Below are 24,417 nucleotides of genomic sequence, written 5' to 3'. Positions count from 1 at the left end.
ATAGACCTAACATGCGTTATCCTCTAAAATATTGATCGAAACCAGGTTTAATGTACTGTTTCAGTGTGGTACCTCATTACTACGTGATCCAAACCAAGAAAAGCCCAGAATCTGGCAATCAAGTATGAGAAATATGCGAAAATATGAGCCTGATGAGGGCAAATCCCAGACCGAATCCAGACCTAACATGCGTTATGCTCTAAAATATTGATCGAGACCAGGTTTAGTCGACTGTTTCAGTGTGGTACCACAGTACTACGTGGTCCATACCAGAAAAAGCCCAGGATTTGGCCATCAAGTATGAGAAATATGCGAAAGTATGAGCCTGATGAGCGCAAATCCCAGACCTAACCTAGACCTAACATGCATTATCCTCAAAAATATTGATCATGACCAGGTTTAGTCGACTGTTTCAGTGTGGTACCACATTACTACGTGATCCAAACCAGAAAAAGCGCAGGATCTGGCCAACAAGTACGAGAAATATGCAAAAGTATGAGCCTGATGAGAGCAAATCCCAGACCCAACTCAGACTTAACATGCGTTATCCTCTAAAATATTGATCGAAACCAGGTTTAGTCGACTGTTTCAGTGTGGTACCACATTCCTACGTGATCCAAACCAGAAAAAGCCCAGGATCTGGCCATCAAGTATGAGAAATATGCGAAAGTATGAGCCTGATGAGTGCAATCCCAGACCTAACCTAGACATAACATGTGTTATCCTCTAAAACATTGTTCGAGACCAGGTTTAATTTGACTGTTTCAGTGTGGTACCACACTCCTATGTGATCGATACCAGAAAAACCCAGGATCTGTTCAAGAAGTATGTGAAGAATGCGAAAGTATGAGACTGATGAGGGCAAATCCCATACCTAATCCAGACCTAACATGCGTCATCCACTAAAATATTGATCGTGACCAGGCTTAGTCGACTGTTTCAGTGTGGTACCACATTACTACGTGATCCAATCCAGAAAAAGCCCTGAATCTGGCCATCAAGTAAGAGATATATGCGAAAGTATGAGCCTGATGAGGGCAAATCCTAGACCCAACTCAGACTTAACTTGTGTTATCCTCTAAAATATTGATCGAAACCAGGTTTAATGGACTGTTTCAGTGTGATACCACATTACCACGTGATCGAAACGAGATAAAGCCCGGGATCTGGCCAACAAGTATGCGGAAAATGTGAATGTATAAGCCTGATGGGAGCAAATCCCAGACCTAACATAGACCTAACATGCGTTATCCTCTAAAATATTGATCGAAACCAGGTTTAATGGACTGTTTCAGTGTGGTACCCCATTACTACGTGATCCAAACCAAAAAAAGCCCAGAATCTGGCAATCAAGTATGAGAAATATGCGAAAGTATGAGGTTGATGAGGGCAAATCCCAGACCTAATCCAGACCTAACATGCGTTATGCTCTAAAATATTGATCGAGACCAGGTTTAGTCGACTGTTTCAGTGTGGTACCACATTACTACGTGGTCCATACCAGAAAAAGCCCAGAATCTGACCATCAAGTATGAGAAATATGCGAAAGTATGAGCCTGATAAGTGCACATCCCAGAAATAACCTTGACCTAACATGCTTTATCCTCTAAAATATTGACCGAGACCAGGTTTAGTCGACTGTTTCAGTGTGGTACCACATTACTGCGTGATCCAATCCAGAAAAAGCCCAGAATCTGGCCATCAAGTAAGAGATATATGCGAAAGTATGTGCATGATGAGAGCTAATCCCAGACCTATCCTAGACCTAACATGCGTTATCCTCTAACGTATTGATCGTGACCAGGTATAGTCGACTGTTTCGGTGTGGTACCACATTACTACGTGACCCAAACCTGAGAAAGCGCAGGATCTGGCCAACAAGTATGCGGAAAGTGTGAATGTATGAGCCTGATGAGAGCAAATCCCAGACCTAACATAGACCTGACATGCGTTATCCTCTAAAATATTGATCGAAACCAGGTTTATTGGACAGTTTCAGTGTGGTACCACACTACTACGTGATCCAAGCCAAAAAGAGCCCAGAATCGGCCATCAAGTATGAGAAATATGCGAAGGTATGAGCCTGATGAGTGCAAATCACAGACCTAACATAGACCTAACATGCACTATCCTCTAAAATATTGACCGAGACCAGGTTTAGTCGACTGTTTTAGTGTGGTACCACATTACTACGTGATCCAAACCAGTGAAAGCCCAGGATCTGGCCAACAAGAATGAGAAATATGCGAAAGTATGTGCATGATGAGAGCAAATCCCAGACCTAACCTGGACCTAACATGCGTTATCCTCTAACGTATTGATCGTGACCAGGTTTAGTCGACTGTTTCAGTGTGGTACCACATTACTACGTGATCCAAACCAGAAAAAGCGCAGGATCTGGCCAACAAGTACGAGAAATATGCAAAAGTATGATCCTGATGAGAGCAAATCCCAGACCCAACTCAGACTTAACATGCGTTATCCTCTAAAATATCGATCGAAACAAGGTTTAATCGACTGTTTCAGTGTGGTACCACACTACTACGTGGTCCATACCAGAAAAAGCCCAGAATCTGGCCATCAAGTATGAGAAATATGCGAAAGTATGAGCCTGATAGGTGCACATCCCAGAAATAACCTTGACCTAACATGCTTTATCCTCTAAAATATTGACCGAGACCAGGTTTAGTCGACTGTTTCAGTGTGGTACCACATTACTACGTGATCCAAACCAGTGAAAGCCCAGGATCTGGCCAACAAGAATGAGAAATATGCGAAAGTATGTGCATGATGAGTGCAAATCCCAGACCTAACCTGGACCTAACATGCGTTATCCTCTAACGTATTGATCGTGACCAGGTTTAGTCGACTGTTTCAGTGTGGTACCACATTACTACGTGATCCAAACCAGAAAAAGCGCAGGATCTGGCCAACAAGTACGAGAAATATGCAAAAGTATGATCCTGATGAGAGCAAATCCCAGACCTAACCTAGACCTAACATGCGTTATCCTCTAAAATTTTGATCGAAACCAGGTTTAATGGACTGCTCCAGTGTGGTACCACATTACTACGTGATCCAAACCAAAAAAAGACCAGAATCTGGCCAACAAGTATGAGAAATATGCGAAAGTATGACCCTGATGAGGGAAAATCCCAGACGTAATCCAGACCTAACATGCGTTATCCTCTAAAATATTGATCGAGACCAGGTTTAGTCGGCTCTTTCAGTGTGATACCACATAACCACGTGATCCAAACCTGAAAAAGCCCGGGATCTGGCCAACAAGTATGCGGAAAGTGTGAATGTATGAGCCTGATGAGAGCAAATCCCAGACCTAACATAGACCTGACATGCGTTATCCTCTAAAATATTGATCGAAACCAGGTTTATTGGACAGTTTCTGTGTGGTACCACATTACTACGTGATCCAAACCGAAAAAAGCCCCGAATCTGGCTATCATGAATGAGAAATATGCGAATGTATGAGCCTGATGAGTGCAAATCCCAACCCTAACCTAGACCTAACATGCGTTATCCTCTAAAATATTGATCGAGACCAGGTTTAGTCGACTGTTTCAGTGTGGTACCACATTACTACGTGATCCAAGCCAAAAAAAGCCCAGAATCTGGCCATCAAGTATGAGAAATATGTGAAGGTATGAGCCTGATGAGTGCAAATCACAGACCTAACATAGACCTAACATGCACTACCCTCTAAAATTTTGATCGAAACCAGGCTTAGTCGACTGTTTCAGTGTGGTACCACATTACTGCGTGATCCAATCCAGAAAAAGCCCAGAATCTGGCCATCAAGTAAGAGATATATGCGAAAGTATGAGCCTGATGAGGGCAAATCCTAGACCCAACTCAGACATAACATGTGTTATCCTCTAAAATATTGATCGAAACCAGGTTTAATGGACTGTTTCAGTATGATACCACATTACCAGGTGATCGAAACGAGAAAAAGCCCGGGATCTGGCCAACAAGTGTGCGGAAAATGTGAATGTATAAGCCTGATGAGAGCAAATCCCAGACGTAACCTAGACCTAACATGTGTTATCCTCTAAAATATTGATCGAGACCAGGTTTAATTTGACTGTTTCAGTGTTGTACCACACTACTATGTGATCCATACCAGAAAAAACCCAGGATCTGTTCAAGAAGTATGTGAAGAATGCGAAAGTATGAGACTGATGAGGGCAAATCCCATACCTAATCCAGACCTAACATGCGTCATCCACTAAAATATTGATCGTGACCAGGCTTAGTCTACTGTTTCAGTGTGGTACCACATTGCTACGCGATCCAATCCAGAAAAAGCCCAGAATCGGGCCATCAAGTAAGAGATATATTCGAAAGTATGAGCCTGATGAGGGCAAATCCTAGTCCCAACTCAGACTTAACTTGTGTTATCCTCTAAAATATTGATCGAAACCAGGTTTAATGGACTGTTTCAGTGTGATACCACACTACCACGTGATCGAAACGAGAAAATGCCCGGGATCTGGCCAACAAGTATGCGGAAAATGTGAATGAATAAGCCTGACGAGAGCAAATCCCAGAGCTAACCTAGACCTAACATGCGTTATCCTCTAAAATATTGATCGAAACCGGGTTTAATGGACTGTTTCAGTGTGGTACCACATTACTACGCGATCCAATCCAGAAAAAGCCCAGAATCTGGCCATCAAGTAAGAGATATATGCGAAAGTATGAGCCTGATGAGGGCAAATCCTAGTCCCAACTCAGACTTAACTTGTGTTATCCTCTAAAATATTGATCGAAACCAGGTTTAATGGACTGTTTCAGTGTGATACCACACTACCACGTGATTGAAACGAGAAAAAGCCCGGGATCTGGCGAACAAGTATGCGGAAAATGTGAATGTATAAGCCTGATGAGAGCAAATCCCAGACCTAACATAGACCTAACATGCGTTATCCTGTCAAATATTGATCGAAACCAGGTTTAATGGACTGTTTCAGTGTGGTACCTCATTACTACGTGATCCAAACCAAAAAAAGCCCAGATTCTGGCAATGAAGTATGAGAAATATGCGAAAGTATGAGCCTGATGAGGGCAAATCCCAGACCTAATCCAGACCTAACTAGCGTTATGCTCTAAAATATTGATCGAGACCAGGTTTAGTCAACTGTTTCAGTGTGGTACAACATTACTACGTGGTCCATACCAGAAAAAACCCAGAATCTGGCCATCAAGTATGAGAAATATGCGAAAGTATGAGCCTGATAAGTGCAGATCCCAGAAATAACCTTGACCTAACATGCTTTATCCTCTAAAATATTGACCGAGACCAGGTTTAGTCGGCTGTTTCAGTGTGGTACCACATTACTACGTGATCCAAACCAGTGAAAGCCCAGGATCTGGCCAACAAGAATGAGAAATATGCGAAAGTATGTGCATGATGAGAGCAAATCCCAGACCTAACCTAGACCTAACATGCGTTATCCTCTAACGTATTGATCGTGACCAGGTTTAGTCGACTCTTTCAGTGTGGTACCACACTACTACGTGATCCAAACCAGAAAAGGCGCAGGATCTGGGCAACAAGTTCGAGAAATATGCAAAAGTATGAGCCTGATTAGAGCAAATCCCAGAGCTAACCTAGACCTAACATGCGTTATCCTCAAAATATCGATCGAGACCAGGTTTATTGGACTGTTTCAGTATGGTACCACATTACTACGTGATCCAAACCGAAAAAAGCCCAGAATCTGGCCATCATGTATGAGAAATATACGAATGTATGAGCCTGATGAGTGCAAATCACAGACCTAACATAGACCTAACATGCATTATCCTCTAAAATTTTGATCGAAACCAGGTTTAATGGACTGCTTCAGTGTGGTACCACATTACTACGTGATCCAAACCAAAAAAAGACCAGAATCGGGCCAACAAGTATGAGAAATATGCGAAAGTATGACCCTGATGAGGGAAAATCCCAGACCTAATCCAGACCTACATGCGTTATGCTCTAAAATATTGATCGAGACCAGGTTTAGTCGACTGTTTCAGTGAGGTACCACATTACTACGTGGTCCATACCAGAAAAAGCCCAGGATCTGGCCATCAAGTATGAGAAATATGCGAAAGTATGACCCTGATGAGTGCAAATCCAAGGTCTAACCTAGACCTAACATGTGTTATCCTCTAAAATATTGATCGAAACCAGGTTTAATGGTCTGTTTCAGTGTAGTACCACATTACAGCGTGATCCAAACCAAAAAAAGCCCAGAATCTGGCAATCAAGTATGAGAAACATGCGAAAGTATGAGCCTGATGTGTGCAATCCCAGACCTAACCTAGACCTAACATGTGTTATCCTCTAAAATATTGATCGAGACCAGGTTTAATTTGACTGCTTCAGTGTGGTACCACATAACTACGTGATCCAAACCAGTGAAAGCCCAGTATCTGGCCAACAAGAATGAGATATATGCGAAAGTATGAGCCTGATGAGGGCAAATCCTAGACCCAACTCAGACTCAACATGTGTTATCCTCTAAAATATTGATCGAAACCAGGTTTAATGGACTGTCTCAGTATGATACCACATTACCACGTGATCGAAACGAGAATAAGCCCGGGATCTGGCCAACAAGTATGCGGAAAATGTGAATGTATAAGCCTGATGAGAGCAAATCCCGGACCTTACATAGACCTAACATGCGTTATCCCCTAAAATATTGATCGAAACCTGGTTTAGTCGACCGTTTCAGTGTGGTACCACATTACTACGTGGTCCATACCAGAAAAAGCCCAGAATCTGGCCATCAAGTATGAGAAATATGCGAAAGTATGAGCCTGATAGGTGCACATCCCAGAAATAACCTTGACCTAACATGCTTTATCCTCTAAAATATTGACCGAGACCAGGTTTAGTCGACTGTTTCAGTGTGGTACCACATTACTACATGATCCAAACCAGTGAAAGCCCAGGATCTGGCCAACAAGAATGAGAAATATGCGAAAGTATGTGCATGATGAGAGCAAATACCAGACCTAACCTAGACCTAACATGCGTTATCCTCTAACGTATTGATCGTGACCAGGTTTAGTCGACTGTTTCAGTGTGGTACCACATCACTACGTGATCCAAACCAGAAAAAGCGCAGGATCTGGCCAACAAGTACGAGAAATATGCAAAAGTATGAGCCTGATGAGAGCAAATCCCAGACCTAACCTAGACCTAACATGCGTTATCCTCTAAAATATTGATCGAAACCGGGTTTAATGGACTGCTGCAGTGTGGTACCACATTACTACGTGATCCAAACCAAAAAAAGACCAGAATCTGGCCAACAAGTATGAGAAATATGCGAAAGTATGACCCTGATGAGGGAAAATCCCAGACGTAATCCAGACCTAACATGCGTTATCCTCTAAAATATTGATCGAGACCAGGTTTAGTCGACTCTTTCAGTGTGATACCACATAACCACGTGATCCAAACCTGAAAAAGCCCGGGATCTGGCCAACAAGTATGCGGAAAGTGTGAATGTATGAGCCTGATGAGAGCAAATCCCAGACCTAACATAGACCTGACATGCGTTATCCTCTAAAATATTGATCGAAACCAGGTTTATTGGACAGTTTCTGTGTGGTACCACATTACTACGTGATCCAAACCGAAAAAAGCCCCGAATCTGGCCATCATGAATGAGAAATATGCGAATGTATGAGCCTGATGAGTGCAAATCCCAACCCTAACCTAGACCTAACATGCGTTATCCTCTAAAATATTGATCGAGACCAGGTTTAGTCGACTGTTTCAGTGTGGTACCACATTACTACGTGATCCAAGCCAAGAAAAGCCCAGAATCTGGCCAACAAGTATGAGAAATATGCGAAAGTATGATCCTGATGAGGGAAAATCCCAGACCTAATTCAGACCTAACATGCGTTATCCTCTAAAATATTGATCGAGACCAGGTTTAGTCGACTGTTTCAGTGTGATACCACATAACCACGTGATCCAAACCTGAAAAAGCCCGGGATCTGGCCAACAAGTATGTGGAAAGTGTGAATGTATGAGCCTGATGAGAGCAAATCCCAGACCTAACATAGACCTGACATGCGTTATCCTCTAAAATATTGATCGAAACCAGGTTTATTGGACTGTTTCAGTGTGGTACCACATTACTACGCGATCCAATCCAGAAAAAGCCCAGAATCTGGCCATCAAGTAAGAGATATATGCGGAAGTATGAGCCTGATGAGGGCAAATCCTAGTCCCAACTCAGACTTAACTTGTGTTATCCTCTAAAATATTGATCGAAACCAGGTTTAATGGACTGTTTCAGTGTGATACCACACTACCACGTGTTCGAAACGAGAAAAAGCCCGGGATCTGGCGAACAAGTATGCGGAAAATGTGAATGTATAAGCCTGATGAGAGCAAATCCCAGACCATACATAGACCTGACATGCGTTATCCTGTCAAATATTGATCGAAACCAGGTTTAATGGACTGTTTCAGTGTGGTACCTCATTACTACGTGATCCAAACCAAAAAAAGCCCAGATTCTGGCTATCAAGTATGAGAAATATGCGAAAGTATGAGCCTGATGAGGGCAAATCCCAGACCTAACCCAGACCTAACACGCTTTATCCTCTAAAATATTGACCGAGACCAGGTTCAGTCGACTGTTTCAGTGTGGTACCACATTACTACGTGATCCAAACCAGTGAAAGCCCAGGATCTGGCCAACAAGAATGAGAAATATGCGAAAGTATGTGCATGATGAGAGCAAATCCCAGACCTAACATAGACCTGACAAGCGTTATCCTCTAAAATATTGATCGAAACCTGGTTTATTGGACTGTTTCAGTGTGGTACCACATTACTACGTGATCCAAACCGAAAAAAGCCCAGAATCTGGCCATCATGAATGAGAAATATGCGAATGTATGAGCCTGATGACTGCAAATCCCAACCCTAACCTAGACCTAACATGCGTTATCCTCTAAAATATTGATCGAGACCAGGTTTAGTCGACTGTTTCAGTGTGGTACCACATTACTACGTGATCCAAGCCAAAAAAAGCCCATAATCTGGCCTTCGAGTATGAGAAATGTGCGAAAGTATGACCCTGATGAGGGAAAATCCCAGACCTAACCCAGACCTAACATGCGTTATCCTCTAACGTATTGATCGTGACCAGGTTTAGCCGACTGTTTCAGTGTGGTACCACATTACTACGTGATCCAAACCAGTGAAAGCCCAGGATCTGGCCAACAAGAATGAGAAATATGCGAAAGTATGTGCATGATGAGAGCAAATCCCAGACCTAACCCAGACCTAACATGCGTCATCCTCTAACGTATTGATCGTGACCAGGTTTAGCCGAGTGTTTCAGTGTGGTACCACATTACTACGTGATGCAAACCAAAAAAAGCCCAGAATCTGGCCATCAAGTATGAGAAATATGCTAAAGTATGAGCCTGATGAGCGCAAATCCCAGACCAAACCAAGACCTAACATGCGTTATCCTCTAAAATATTGATCGAGACCAGGTTTAGTCGACTGTTTCAGTGTGGTACCACATTACTACGTGATCCAAGCCAAAAAAAGCCCATAATCTGGCCATCAAGTATGAGAAATATGCGAAAGTATGAGCCTGATGAGTGCAAATCACAGACCTAACATAGACCTAACATGCATTATCCTCTAAAATTTTGATCGAAACCAGGCTTAGTCGACTGTTTCAGTGTGGTACCACATTACTGCGTGATCCAATCCAGAAAAAGCCCAGGATCTGTTCAAGAAGTATGTGAAGAATGCGAAAGTATGAGACTGATGAGGGCAAATCCCATACCTAATCCAGACCTAACATGCCTCATCCACTAAAATATTGATCGTGACCAGGCTTAGTCTACTGTTTCAGTGTGGTACCACATTACTACGCGATCCAATCCAGAAAAAGCCCAGAATCTGTCCATCAAGTAAGAGATATATGCGAAAGTATGAGCCTGATGAGGACAAATCCTAGTCCCAACTCAGACTTAACTTGTGTTATCCTCTAAAATATTGATCGAAACCAGGTTTAGTCGACTGTTGCAGTGTGGTACCACATTACTACGTGATCCAAACCAGAAAAAGCGCACGATCTGACCAACAAGTACGAGAAATATGCAAAAGTATGAGCCTGATGAGAGCAAATCCCAGACCCAACTCAGACTTAACATGCGTTACCCTCAAAAATATTGATCGAAACCAGGTTTAGTCGACTGTTTCAGTGTGGTACCATATTACTACGTGGTCCATACCAAAAAAAGCCCAGGATCTGGCCATCAAGCATGAGACATATGCGAAAGTATGAGCCTGATGAGTGCAATCCCAGACGTAACCTAGACCTAACATGTGTTATCCTCTAAAATATTGATCGAGACCAGGTTTAATTTGACTGTTTCAGTGTGGTACCACACTACTATGTGATCCATACCAGAAAAAACCCAGGATCTGTTCAAGAAGTATGTGAAGAATGCGAAAGTATGAGACTGATGAGGGCAAATCCCATACCTAATCCAGACCTAAAATGCGTCATCCACTAAAATATTGATCGTGACCAGGCTTAGTCTACTGCTTCAGTGTGGTACCACATTACTACGCGATCCAATCCAGAAAAAGCCCAGAATCTGGCCATCAAGTAAGAGATATATGCGAAAGTATGAGCCTGATGAGGGCAAATCCTAGTCCCAACTCAGACTTAACTTGTGTTATCCTCTAAAATATTGATCGAAACCAGGTTTAATGGACTGTTTCAGTGTGATACCACACTACCACGTGATCGAAACGAGAAAAAGTCCGGGATCTGGCCAACAAGTATGCGGAAAATGTGAATGTATAAGCCTGACGAGCGCAAATCCCAGAGCTAACCTAGACCTAACATGCGTTATCCTCTAAAATTTTGATCGAAACCGGGTTTAATGGACTGTTTCAGTGTGGTACCACATTACTACGTGATCCAAACCAAAAAAAGACCAGAATCTGGCCAACAAGTATGAGAAATATGCGAAAGTATGACCCTGATGAGGGAAAATCCCAGACCTAATTCAGACCTAACATGCGTTATCCTCTAAAATATTGATCGAGACCAGGTTTAGTCGACTGTTTCAGTGTGATACCACATAACCACGTGATCCAAACCAGTGAAAGCCCAGGATCTGGCCAACAAGAATGAGAAATATGCGAAAGTATGTGCATGATAAGAGCAAATCCCAGACCTAACCTAGACCTAACATGCGCTATCCCCTAACGTATTGATCGTGACCAGGTTTAGTCGACTGTTTCAGTGTGGTACCACATTACTACGTGATCCAAACCAGAAAAAGCGCAGGATCTGGGCAACAAGTTCGAGAAATATGCAAAAGTATGACCCTGATGAGGGAAAATCCCAGACCTAATTCAGACCTAGCATGCGTTATCCTCTAAAATATTGATCGAGACCAGGTTTAGTCGACTGTTTCAGTGTGATACCACATAACCACGTGATCCAAACCTGAAAAAGCGCGGGATCTGGCCAACAAGTATGTGGGAAGTGTGAATGTATGAGCCTGATGAGAGCAAATCCCAGACCTAACATAGACCTGACATGCGTTATCCTCTAAAATATTGATCGAAACCAGGTTTATTGGACTGTTTCAGTGTGGTACCACATTACTACGTGATCCAAACCGAAAAAAGCCCAGAATCTGGCCATCATGAATGAGAAATATGCGAAAGTATGTGCATGATGAGAGCAAATCCCAGACCTAACCTAGACCTAACATGCGTAATCCTCTAACGTATTGATCGTGACCAGGTTTAGCCGACTGTTTCAGTGTGGTACCACATTACTACGTGATCCATACCAGAAAAAGCGCAGGATCTGACCAACAAGTACGAGAAATATGCAAAAGTATGAGCCTGATGAGAGCAAATCCCAGACCTAACCTAGAGCTAACATGCGTTATCCTCAAAATATCGATCGAGACCAGGTTTATTGGACTGTTTCAGTATGGTACCACATTACTACGTGATCCAAACCGAAAAAAGCCCAGAATCTGGCCATCATGTATGAGAAATATACGAATGTATGAGCCTGATGACTGCAAATTCCAACCCTAACCTAGACCTAACATGCGTTATCCTCTAAAATATTGATCGAGACCAGGTTTAGTCGACTGTTTCAGTGTGGTACCACATTACTACGTGATCCAAGCCAAAGAAGCCCATAATCTGGCCATCAAGTATCAGAAATATGCGAAAGTATGAGCCTGATGAGTGCAAATCACAGACCTAACATAGACCTAACATGCATTATCCTCTAAAATTTTGATCGAAACCAGGTTTAATGGACTGTTTCAGTGTGGTACCACATTACTACGTGATCCAAACCAAAAAAAGACCAGAATCGGGCCAACAAGTATGAGAAATATGCGAAAGTATGACCCTGATGAGGGAAAATCCCAGACCTAATCCAGACCTACATGCGTTATGCTCTAAAATATTGATCGAGACCAGGTTTAGTCGACTGTTTCAGTGAGGTACCACATTACTACGTGGTCCATACCAGAAAAAGCCCAGGATCTGGCCATCAAGTATGAGAAATATGCGAAAGTATGAGCCTGATGAGTGCAAATCCCAGACCTAACCTAGACCAAACATGCATTATCCTCAAAAATATTGATCGTGACCACGTTTAGTCGACTGTTTCAGTGTGGTACCACATTCCTACGTTATCCAAACTAGAAAAAGGCCAGGATCTGGCCATGAAGTATCAGAAATATGCGAAAGTATAAGCCTGATGAGAGCAAGTCCCAGACCTAACCTAGACCTAACATGAGTTATCCTTTGAAATGTTGGCCCAGACTAGCTTTAATTGACTGTTTCATTGTGGTACCACATTACCACGTGATCCAAACCAGAAAAAACCCGGCTTCTGTTCAACAAGTATGGGAAGAATGCGAAAGTATGACCCTGATGAGTGCAAATCCAAGGTCTAACCTAGACCTAACATGTGTTATCCTCTAAAATATTGATCGAAACCAGGTGTAATGGTCTGTTTCAGTGTAGTACCACATTACAGCGTGATCCAAACCAAAAAAAGCCCAGAATCTGGCAATCAAGTATGAGAAACATGCGAAAGTATGAGCCTGATGAGTGCAATCCCAGACCTAACCTAGACCTAACATGTGTTATCCTCTAAAATATTGATCGAGACCAGGTTTAATTTGACTGCTTCAGTGTGGTACCACATAACTACGTGATCCAAACCAGTGAAAGCCCAGTATCTGGCCAACAAGAATGAGAAATATGCGAAAGTATGTGCATGATGAGAGCAAATCCCAGACCTAACCTAGACCTAACATGCGTTATCCTCTAACGTATTGATCGTGACCAGGTTTAGTCGACTGTTTCAGTGTGGTACCACATTACTACGTGATCCAAACCAGAAAAAGCGCAGGATCTGACCAACAAGTACGAGAAATATGCACAAGTATGAGCCTGATGAGAGCAAATCCCAGACCTAACCTAGACCTAACATGCGTTATCCTCTAAAATATTGACCGAGACCAGGTTTAGTCGAGTGTTTCAGTGTGGTACCACATTACTACGTGATCCAAACCAGAAAGAGGCCAGGATCTGGCCATCAAGTATGTGAAATATGCGAAAGTATGACCCAGATGAGGGAAAATCCCAGACCTACTCCAGACCTAACATGCGTTATCCTCTAAAATATTGATCGAGACCAAGTTCAGTCGACTGTTTCAGTGTGATACCACATTACTACGTGATCCAAACCTGAAAAAGCCCGGGATCTGGACAACAAGTATGCGGAAAGTGTGAATGTATGAGCCTGATGAGAGCAAATCCCAGACCTAATATAGACCTGACATGCGGTATCCTCTAAAATATTGATCGAAACCAGGTTTATTGGACTGTTTCGGTGTGGTACCACATTAGTTCGTGATCCAAACCGAACAAAGCCCAGAATCTGGCTGTCATGTGTGAGAAATATACGAATGTATGAGCCTGATGACTGCAAATCCCAACCCTAACCTAGACCTAACATGCGTTATCCTCTAAAATATTGATCGAGACCAGGTTTTGTCGACTGTTTCAGTGTGGTACCACATTACTACGTGATCCAAGCCAAAAAAAGCCCAGCATCTGGCCATCAAGTATGAGAAATATGCGAAAGTATGAGCCTGATGAGTGCAAATCACAGACCTAACATAGACCTAACATGCGTTATCCTCTAAAATATCGATCGAAACAAGGTTTAATCGACTGTTTCAGTGTGGTACCACACTACTATGAGATCCATACCAGAAAAAACCCAGGATCTGTTCAAGAAGTATGTGAAGAATGCGAAAGCATGAGACTGATGAGGGCAAATCCCATACCTTATCCAGACCTAACATGCGTTATCCACTAAAATATTGATCGTGACCAGGCATAGTCGACTGTTTCAGTGTGGTACCACATTACTACGTGATCCAATCCAGAAAAAGCCTAGAATCTGGCCATCAAGTATGAGAAATATGCGAAAGTATGAGCCTGATAGGTGCACATCCCAGAAATAACCTTGACCTAACATGCTTTATCCTCTAAAATATTGACCGAGACCAGGTTTAGTCGACTGTTTCAGTGTGGTACCACATTACTACGTGATCCAAACCAGTGAAAGCCCAGGATCTGGCCAACAAGAATGAGAAATATGCGAAAGTATGTGCATGATGAGAGCAAATCCCAGACCTAACCTAGACCTAACATGCGTTATCCTCTAACGTATTCATCGTGACCAGGTTTAGTCGACTGTTTCAGTGTGGTACCACATTACTACGTGATCCAAACCAGAAAAAGCGCAGGATCTGGCCAACAAGTACGGGAAATATGCAAAAGTATGAGCCTGATGAGAGCAAATCCCAGACCTAACCTAGACCTAACATGCGTTATCCTCTAAAATTTTGATCGAAACCAGGTTTAATGGACTGCTCCAGTGTGGTACCACATTACTACGTGATCCAAACCAAAAAAAGACCAGAATCTGGCCAACAAGTATGAGAAATATGCGAAAGAATGACCCTGATGAGGGAAAATCCCAGACGTAATCCAGACCTAACATGCGTTATCCTCTAAAATATTGATCGAGACCAGGTTTAGTCGACTCTTTCAGTGTGATACCACATAACCACGTGATCCAAACCTGAAAAAGCCTGGGATCTGGCCAACAAGTATGCGGAAAGTGTGAATGTATGAGCCTGATGAGAGCAAATCCCAGACCTAATATAGACCTGACATGCGTTATCCTCTAAAATATTGATCGAAACCAGGTTTATTGGACAGTTTCTGTGTGGTACCACATTACTACGTGATCCAAACCGAAAAAAGCCCCGAATCTGGACATCATGAATGAGTAATATGCGAATGTATGAGCCTGATGAGTGCAAATCCCAACCCTAACCGAGACCTAACATGCGTTATCCTCTAAAATATTGATCGAGACCAGGTTTAGTCGACTGTTTCAGTGTGGTACCACATTACTACGTTATCCAAGCCAAAAAAAGCCCAGAATCTGGCCATCAAGTATGAGAAATATGCGAAGGTAGGAGCCTGATGAGTGCAAATCACAGACCTAACATAGACCTAACATGCACTATCCTCTAAAATTTTGATCGAAACCAGGCTTAGTCGACTGTTTCAGTGTGGTACCACATTACTACGTGATCCAGACCAGAAAAAGCGCACGATCTGACCAACAAGTACGAGAAATATGCAAAAGTATGAGCCTGATGAGAGCAAATCCCAGACCCAACTCAGACTTAACATGCGTTATCCTCTAAAATATTGATCGAAACCAGGTTTAATGGACTGTTTCAGTATGATACCAAATTACCAGGTGATCGAAACGAGAAAAAGCCCGGGATCTGGCCAACAAGTGTGCGGAAAATGTGAATGTATAAGCCTGGTGAGAGCAAATCCCAGACTTAACCTAGACCTAACATGTGTTATCCTCTAAAATATTGATCGAGACCAGGTTTAATTTGACTGTTTCAGTGTGGTACCACACTACTATGTGATCCATACCAGAAAAAACCCAGGATCTGTTCGAGAAGTATGTGAAGAATGCGAAAGTATGAGACTGATGAGGGCAAATCCCATACCTAATCCAGACCTAACATGCGTCATCCACTAAAATATTGATCGTGACCAGGCTTAGTCTACTGTTTCAGTGTGGTACCACATTACTACGCGATCCAATCCAGAAAAAGCCCAGAATCTGTCCATCAAGTAAGAGATATATGCGAAAGTATGAGCCTGATGAGGGCAAATCCTAGTCCCAACTCAGACTTAACTTGTGTTATCCTCTAAAATATTGATCGAAACCAGGTTTGGTCGACTGTTTCAGTGTGGTACCACATTACTACGTGATCCAAACCAGAAAAAGCGCACGATCTGACCAACAAGTACGAGAAATATGCAAAAGTATGAGCCTGATGAGAGCAAATCCCAGACCCAACTCAGACTTAACATGCGTTATCCTCTAAAATATTGATCGAAACCAGGTTTAGTCGACTGTTTCAGTGTGGTACCTCATTACTACGTGATCCAAACCAAAAAAAGCCCAGAATCTGGCAATCAAGTATGAGAAATATGCGAAAGTATGAGCCTGATGAGGGCAAATCCCAGACCTAATCCAGACCTAGCTTGTGTTATCCTCTAACGTATTGATCGTGACCAGGTTTAGTCGACTGTTTCAGTCTGGTACCACATTACTACGTGATCCAAACCAAAAAAAGCGCAGGATCTGGGCAACAAGTTCGAGAAATATGCAAAAGTATGAGCCTGATGAGAGCAAATCCCAGAGCTAACCTAGACCTAACATGCGTTATCCTCTAAAATTTTGATCGAAACCGGGTTTAATGGACTGTTTCAGTGTGGTACCACATTACTACGTGATCCAAACCAAAAAAAGACCAGAATCTGGCCAACAAGTATGAGAAATATGCGAAAGTATGACCCTGATGAGGGAAAATTCCAGACCTAATTCAGACCTAACATGCGTTATCCTCTAAAATATTGATCGAAACCAGGTTTATTGGACTGTTTCAGTGTGGTACCACATTACTACGCGATCCAATCAAGAAAAAGCCCAGAATCTGGCCATCAAGTAAGAGATGTATGCGAAAGTATGAGCCTGATGAGGGCAAATCCTAGTCCCAACTCAGACTTAACTTGTGTTATCCTCTAAAATATTGATCGAAACCAGGTTTAATGGACTGTTTCAGTGTGATACCACACTACCACGTGATCGAAACGAGAAAAAGCCCGGGATCTGGCCAACAAGTATGCGGAAAATGTGAATGTATAAGCCTGATGAGAGCAAATCTCTGACCTAACATAGACCTAACATGCGTTATCCTGTCAAATATTGATCGAAACCAGGTTTAATGGACTGTTTCAGTGTGGTACCTCATTACTACGTGATCCAAACCAAAAAAAGCACAGATTCTGGCAATCAAGTATGAGAAATATACGAAAGTATGAGCCTGATGAGGGCAAATCCCAGACCTAATCCAGACCTAACTTGCGTTATGCTCTAAAATATTGATCGAGACCAGGTTTAGTCGACTGTTTCAGTGTGGTACAACATTACTACGTGGTCCATACCAGAAAAAACCCAGAATCTGGCCATCAAGTATGAGAAATATGCGAAAGTATGAGCCTGATAAGTGCAGATCCCAGAAATAACCTTGACCTAACATGCTTTATCCTCTAAAATATTGACCAAGACCAGGTTTAGTCGACTGTTTCAGTGTGGTACCACATTACTACGTGATCCAAACCAGTGAAAGCCCAGGATCTGGCCAACAAGAATGAGAAATATGCGAAAGTATGTGCATGATGGGAGCAAATCCCAGACCTAACCTAGACCTAACATGCGTTATCCTCTAAAATATTGATCGAGACCAGGTTTAGTCGACTGTTTCAGTGTGGTACCACATTACTACGTGATCCAAACCAGTGAAAGCCCAGGATCTGGCCAACAAGAATGAGAAATATGCGAAAGTATGTGCATGATGGGAGCAAATCCCAGACCTAACCTAGACCTAACATGCGTTATCCTCTAAAATATTGATCGAGACCAGGTTTAGTCGACTGTTTCAGTGTGGTACCACATTACTACGTGATCCAAGCCAAAAAAAGCCCAGAATCTGGCCATCAAGTATGAGAAATATGCGAAAGTATGTGCATGATGAGAGCAAATCCCAGACCTAACCTAGACCTAACATGCGTTATCCTCTAACGTATTGATCCTGACCAGGTTTAGCCGACTGTTTCAGTGTGGTACCACATTACTACGTGATCCAAACCAGAAAAAGCCCAGAATCTGGCAATCAAGTATGAGAAATATGCGAAAGTATGACCCTGATGAGGGAAAATCCCAGACCTAACCCAGACCTAACATGCGCTATCCTCTAACGTATTGATCGTGACCAGGTTTAGCCGACTGTTTCAGTGTGGTACCACATTACTACGTGATCCAAACCAGTGGAAGCCCAGGATCTGGCCACCAAGAATGAGAAATATGCGAAAGTATGTGCATGATGAGAGCAAATCCCAGACCTAACCTAGACCTAACATGCGTTATCCACTAACGTATTGATCGTGACCAGGTTTAGTCGACTGTTTCAGTGTGGTACCACATTACTACGTGATCCAAGCCAAAAAAAGCACAGAATCTGGCCATCAAGTATGAGAAATATGCAAAAGTATGAGCCTGCTGAGAGCAAATCCCAGAGCTAACCTAGACCTAACATGCGTTATCCTCTAAAATATTGATCGAGACCAGGTTTAGTCGTCTGTTTCTGTGTGATACCACATAACCACGTGATCCAAACCTGAAAAAGCGCGGGATCTGGCCAACAAGTATGTGGAAAGTGTGAATGTATGAGCCTGATGAGAGCAAATCCCAGACCTAACATAGACCTGACATGCGTTATCCTCTAAAATATTGATCGAAACCAGGTTTATTGGACTGTTTCAGTGTGGTACCACATTACTACGTGATCCAAACCGAAAAAAGCCCAGAATCTGGCCATCATGAATGAGAGATATGCGAATGTATGAGCCTGATGACTGCAAATCCCAACCCTAACCTAGACCTAACATGCGTTATCCTCTAAAATATTGATCGTGACCAGGTTTAGTCGACTGTTTCAGTGTGGTACCACATTACTACGTGATCCAAACCAGAAAAAGCGCAGGATCTGGGCAACAAGTTCGAGAAATATGCAAAAGTATGACCCTGATGAGGGAAAATCCCAGACCTAATTCAGACCTAGCATGCGTTATCCTCTAAAATATTGATCGAGACCAGGTTTAGTCGACTGTTTCAGTGTGGTACCACATTACTACGTGATCCAAGCCAAAAAAAGCCCATAATCTGGCCATCAAGTATGAGAAATGTGCGAAAGTATGACCCTGATGAGGGAAAATCCCAGACCTAACCCAGACCTAACATGCGTTATCCTCTAACGTATTGATCGTGACCAGGTTTAGCCGACTGTTTCAGTGTGGTACCACATTACTACGAGATCCAAACCAGTGAAAGCCCAGGATCTGGCCAACAAGAATGAGAAATATGCGAAAGTATGTGCATGATGAGAGCAAATCCCAGACCTAACCTAGACCTAACATGCGTAATCCTCTAACGTATTGATCGTGACCAGGTTTAGCCGACTATTTCAGTGTGGTACCACATTACTACGTGATCCAAACCAGAAAAAGCGCAGGATCTGACCAACAAGTACGAGAAATATGCAAAAGTATGAGCCTGCTGAGAGCAAATCCCAGAGCTAACCTAGACCTAACATGCGCTATCCTCTAAAATATTGATCGAGACCAGGTTTAGTCGTCTGTTTCTGTGTGATACCACATAACCACGTGATCCAAACCTGAAAAAGCGCGGGATCTGGCCAACAAGTATGTGGAAAGTGTGAATGTATGAGCCTGATGAGAGCAAATCCCAGACCTAACATAGACCTGACATGCGTTATCCTCTAAAATATTGATCGAAACCAGGTTTATTGGACTGTTTCAGTGTGGTACCACATTACTACGTGATCCAAACCGAAAAAAGCCCAGAATCTGGCCATCATGAATGAGAGATATGCGAATGTATGAGCCTGATGACTGCAAATCCCAACCCTAACCTAGACCTAACATGCGTTATCCTCTAAAATATTGATCGTGACCAGGTTTAGTCGACTGTTTCAGTGTGGTACCACATTACTACGTGATCCAAACCAGAAAAAGCGCAGGATCTGGGCAACAAGTTCGAGAAATATGCAAAAGTATGACCCTGATGAGGGAAAATCCCAGACCTAATTCAGACCTAGCATGCGTTATCCTCTAAAATATTGATCGAGACCAGGTTTAGTCGACTGTTTCAGTGTGGTACCACATTACTACGTGATCCAAGCCAAAAAAAGCCCATAATCTGGCCATCAAGTATGAGAAATGTGCGAAAGTATGACCCTGATGAGGGAAAATCCCAGACCTAACCCAGACCTAACATGCGTTATCCTCTAACGTATTGATCGTGACCAGGTTTAGCCGACTGTTTCAGTGTGGTACCACATTACTACGAGATCCAAACCAGTGAAAGCCCAGGATCTGGCCAACAAGAATGAGAAATATGCGAAAGTATGTGCATGATGAGAGCAAATCCCAGACCTAACCTAGACCTAACATGCGTAATCCTCTAACGTATTGATCGTGACCAGGTTTAGCCGACTATTTCAGTGTGGTACCACATTACTACGTGATCCAAACCAGAAAAAGCGCAGGATCTGACCAACAAGTACGAGAAATATGCAAAAGTATGAGCCTGATGAGAGCAAATCCCAGACCTAACCTAGACCTAACATGCGTTATCCTCTAAAATATTGATCGAGACCAGGTTTAGTCGACTGTTTTAGTGTGGTACCACATTTCTACGTGATCCAAGCCAAAAAAAGCCCATAATCTGGCCATCAAGTATGAGAAATATGCGAAAGTATGAGCCTGATGAGTGCAAATCACAGACCTAACATAGACCTAACATGCATTATCCTCTAAAATTTTGATCGAAACCGGGTTTAATGGACTGTTTCAGTGTGGTACCACATTACTACGTGATCCAAACCAAAAAAAGACCAGAATCGGGCCAACAAGTATGAGAAATATGCGAAAGTATGACCCTGATGAGGGAAAATCCCAGACCTAATCCAGACCTACATGCGTTATGCTCTAAAATATTGATCGAGACCAGGTTTAGTCGACTGTTTCAGTGTGGTACCACATTACTACGTGATCCAAGCCAAAAAAAGCCCATAATCTGGCCATCAAGTATGAGAAATGTGCGAAAGTATGACCCTGATGAGGGAAAATCCCAGACCTAACCCAGACCTAACATGCGTTATCCTCTAACGTATTGATCGTGACCAGGTTTAGCCGACTGTTTCAGTGTGGTACCACATTACTACGAGATCCAAACCAGTGAAAGCCCAGGATCTGGCCAACAAGAATGAGAAATATGCGAAAGTATGTGCATGATGAGAGCAAATCCCAGACCTAACCTAGACCTAACATGCGTAATCCTCTAACGTATTGATCGTGACCAGGTTTAGCCGACTATTTCAGTGTGGTACCACATTACTACGTGATCCAAACCAGAAAAAGCGCAGGATCTGACCAACAAGTACGAGAAATATGCAAAAGTATGAGCCTGCTGAGAGCAAATCCCAGAGCTAACCTAGACCTAACATGCGCTATCCTCTAAAATATTGATCGAGACCAGGTTTAGTCGTCTGTTTCTGTGTGATACCACATAACCACGTGATCCAAACCTGAAAAAGCGCGGGATCTGGCCAACAAGTATGTGGAAAGTGTGAATGTATGAGCCTGATGAGAGCAAATCCCAGACCTAACATAGACCTGACATGCGTTATCCTCTAAAATATTGATCGAAACCAGGTTTATTGGACTGTTTCAGTGTGGTACCACATTACTACGTGATCCAAACCGAAAAAAGCCCAGAATCTGGCCATCATGAATGAGAGATATGCGAATGTATGAGCCTGATGACTGCAAATCCCAACCCTAACCTAGACCTAACATGCGTTATCCTCTAAAATATTGATCGTGACCAGGTTTAGTCGACTGTTTCAGTGTGGTACCACATTACTACGTGATCCAAACCAGAAAAAGCGCAGGATCTGGGCAACAAGTTCGAGAAATATGCAAAAGTATGACCCTGATGAGGGAAAATCCCAGACCTAATTCAGACCTAGCATGCGTTATCCTCTAAAATATTGATCGAGACCAGGTTTAGTCGACTGTTTCAGTGTGGTACCACATTACTACGTGATCCAAGCCAAAAAAAGCCCATAATCTGGCCATCAAGTATGAGAAATGTGCGAAAGTATGACCCTGATGAGGGAAAATCCCAGACCTAACCCAGACCTAACATGCGTTATCCTCTAACGTATTGATCGTGACCAGGTTTAGCCGACTGTTTCAGTGTGGTACCACATTACTACGAGATCCAAACCAGTGAAAGCCCAGGATCTGGCCAACAAGAATGAGAAATATGCGAAAGTATGTGCATGATGAGAGCAAATCCCAGACCTAACCTAGACCTAACATGCGTAATCCTCTAACGTATTGATCGTGACCAGGTTTAGCCGACTATTTCAGTGTGGTACCACATTACTACGTGATCCAAACCAGAAAAAGCGCAGGATCTGACCAACAAGTACGAGAAATATGCAAAAGTATGAGCCTGATGAGAGCAAATCCCAGACCTAACCTAGACCTAACATGCGTTATCCTCTAAAATATTGATCGAGACCAGGTTTAGTCGACTGTTTTAGTGTGGTACCACATTTCTACGTGATCCAAGCCAAAAAAAGCCCATAATCTGGCCATCAAGTATGAGAAATATGCGAAAGTATGAGCCTGATGAGTGCAAATCACAGACCTAACATAGACCTAACATGCATTATCCTCTAAAATTTTGATCGAAACCGGGTTTAATGGACTGTTTCAGTGTGGTACCACATTACTACGTGATCCAAACCAAAAAAAGACCAGAATCGGGCCAACAAGTATGAGAAATATGCGAAAGTATGACCCTGATGAGGGAAAATCCCAGACCTAATCCAGACCTACATGCGTTATGCTCTAAAATATTGATCGAGACCAGGTTTAGTCGACTGTTTCAGTGAGGTACCACATTACTACGTGGTCCATACCAGAAAAAGCCCAGGATCTGGCCATCAAGTATGAGAAATATGCGAAAGTATGAGCCTGATAGGTGCACATCCCAGAAATAACCTTGACCTAACATGCTTTATCCTCTAAAATATTGACCGAGACCAGGTTTAGTCGACTGTTTCAGTGTGGTACCACATTACTACGTGATCCAAACCAGTGAAAGCCCAGGATCTGGCCAACAAGAATGAGAAATATGCGAAAGTATGTGCATGATGAGAGCAAATCCCAGACCTAACCTAGACCTAACATGCGTTATCCTCTAACGTATTCATCGTGACCAGGTTTAGTCGACTGTTTCAGTGTGGTACCACATTACTACGTGATCCAAACCAGAAAAAGCGCAGGATCTGGCCAACAAGTACGGGAAATATGCAAAAGTATGAGCCTGATGAGAGCAAATCCCAGACCTAACCTAGACCTAACATGCGTTATCCTCTAAAATTTTGATCGAAACCAGGTTTAATGGACTGCTCCAGTGTGGTACCACATTACTACGTGATCCAAACCAAAAAAAGACCAGAATCTGGCCAACAAGTATGAGAAATATGCGAAAGAATGACCCTGATGAGGGAAAATCCCAGACGTAATCCAGACCTAACATGCGTTATCCTCTAAAATATTGATCGAGACCAGGTTTAGTCGACTCTTTCAGTGTGATACCACATAACCACGTGATCCAAACCTGAAAAAGCCTGGGATCTGGCCAACAAGTATGCGGAAAGTGTGAATGTATGAGCCTGATGAGAGCAAATCCCAGACCTAATATAGACCTGACATGCGTTATCCTCTAAAATATTGATCGAAACCAGGTTTATTGGACAGTTTCTGTGTGGTACCACATTACTACGTGATCCAAACCGAAAAAAGCCCCGAATCTGGACATCATGAATGAGTAATATGCGAATGTATGAGCCTGATGAGTGCAAATCCCAACCCTAACCGAGACCTAACATGCGTTATCCTCTAAAATATTGATCGAGACCAGGTTTAGTCGACTGTTTCAGTGTGGTACCACATTACTACGTTATCCAAGCCAAAAAAAGCCCAGAATCTGGCCATCAAGTATGAGAAATATG

The sequence above is a fragment of the Colletes latitarsis genome, chromosome 4 (genome assembly GCF_051014445.1).
Source record: "Colletes latitarsis isolate SP2378_abdomen chromosome 4, iyColLati1, whole genome shotgun sequence".
Lineage (NCBI taxonomy): Eukaryota > Metazoa > Arthropoda > Insecta > Hymenoptera > Colletidae > Colletes > Colletes latitarsis.
Note: the sequence above shows the minus strand (reverse complement) of the source record.